Source organism: Saimiri boliviensis, chromosome 13, assembly GCF_048565385.1.
Source record: "Saimiri boliviensis isolate mSaiBol1 chromosome 13, mSaiBol1.pri, whole genome shotgun sequence".
Classification (NCBI taxonomy): Eukaryota; Metazoa; Chordata; class Mammalia; order Primates; family Cebidae; genus Saimiri; species Saimiri boliviensis.
The window spans coordinates 34,396,226-34,397,824 of NC_133461.1; the positions used below are offsets into that span (position 1 = coordinate 34,396,226).

Genomic DNA, 1,599 nt, shown 5'->3' on the forward strand with positions numbered 1-1,599 from the left:
GACTGAGTAGTCCAATCCTCTCATTTTGCAAATAAATAAAATGAGGTCCTGAGAAGATATATAACCTACTTAATAAAAATAACCAACAGGTACTCTTTCTCCTCGGTCTTTTATTTATTTTTTTCTTTCTGATTCTTAATTGTGGAAAGACTTTATCATCCTCATAGATGAAACAGGACTGTCTTTTTTCACATGGCAATGTATGGTAATTGGTGAAGGTATGCCTGACAAGACTAACTAGAGAGGTGAGAGAGTTTAGGACATACTGGAATTGAATTGGAAACTACTGTATAGTAGGTCCAATTCAGAAATAGAAAATAAGAATGGTAGAAACAAGCAAGCATTCTTATATGGGATTCTACAATTCCGTAAACTTAGCAGAAGTAGGTGTTGTTTTTCATTCAAAGTAGATAATCTAAATCCCAGAAATGTAAAAAGTAGTTAGTGTGGGGCATACATGAGCCAAGGAACATTTGGATTCTAGGAAAATCAGCAAAGAGGAATATAGAAAACAATACAATTCATTACTTCTTATAGGGTTGAGTCTTCTTATCCTTAGTCCAAGGCTGTTCATTATCTGCCACAGTTTTTTTAAGTCCTGATTTTTATAAGAACACGGGATTTCAGTTCTAATTAACCAAACAACTACTGAGTACCTATTTTTGTGGCAACTTCATTCAGAGTTGTAGTTTTTCCAAAGATATCCAAACTATGTACTTCTTTTCCAGGACATTAAATGTAATGAGGAAGGCAGATCCTCAAAAATCTGTGACATAGAACAGAGCTGACCTAGACCTATCCTCCACACTACATTCACATTTATTGCACATTTATTTTCATTATAATTTTTAATTTTTGTTTTCTTAAAGATGGAGTTTAACTCTGTCACCCAGTCTAGAATGCAGCCACACGTTCATCGCTTAGTGCAGGCTCAAATTCCCAGGTTCAAGCAATCTGCCTGTTTCAGCCTCCTGATGAGTAGCTGGGATTACAGCCCTAAACCACCGCACCTGGCTCATCATACATTAAATGCATCGGAATTTTGGAAAATTTTGTAGTTTAGAGAATAATGAATACAAAATTACTTAGATAATTTGATTTCAATTACCATCAGTGCTACTTAAAGAAAGACTAATGGCTTGCAGTGATTTTTTAAATGATCAAATTATAGGTATTTTCTCTGCAAAAAAAATTCTTTGTTGTTGTTGTTGTTGTTGTTTATTTAAGCCTGTAGCACCTGATATTTTCAGGCAGTCTCCCATCCAAGTCGTAACCAGGCCCAACCCTGTTTAACTTCTGAGGTCAGATGAGATCAGGTATGTTCAGGGTGCTATGGTCAGAGACCACCCCACATTTTCCATAGCAGTTTTATAACTGCTACAACAGAAAGGTATTTAAGTATTTTTTCTTCTCTTCAGGACAACAAGAATCCATACTGTTAATGTGTTTGAAATCTCTGACTTTAGAAGTAAATGTTTGAAACTTACTCCCATTTTTATTAAAAGGAGAGCAGTATTATATGATCAAGATTTTAAGAAAAATCTTTACATATATATATATATATACATATATATATCTACATATATATCTACATATATA

The 1,599-nt window shown here is 34.0% G+C and overlaps 1 pseudogene; it reads right to left on the reverse strand.

The window, feature by feature from the left end:
* Positions 1 to 1,225: 1,225 nt before the first annotated feature.
* LOC120361791 (5S ribosomal RNA) lies at positions 1,226 to 1,344 on the reverse strand (annotated as a pseudogene).
* Between the last annotated feature and the right edge of the window lie 255 nt (positions 1,345 to 1,599).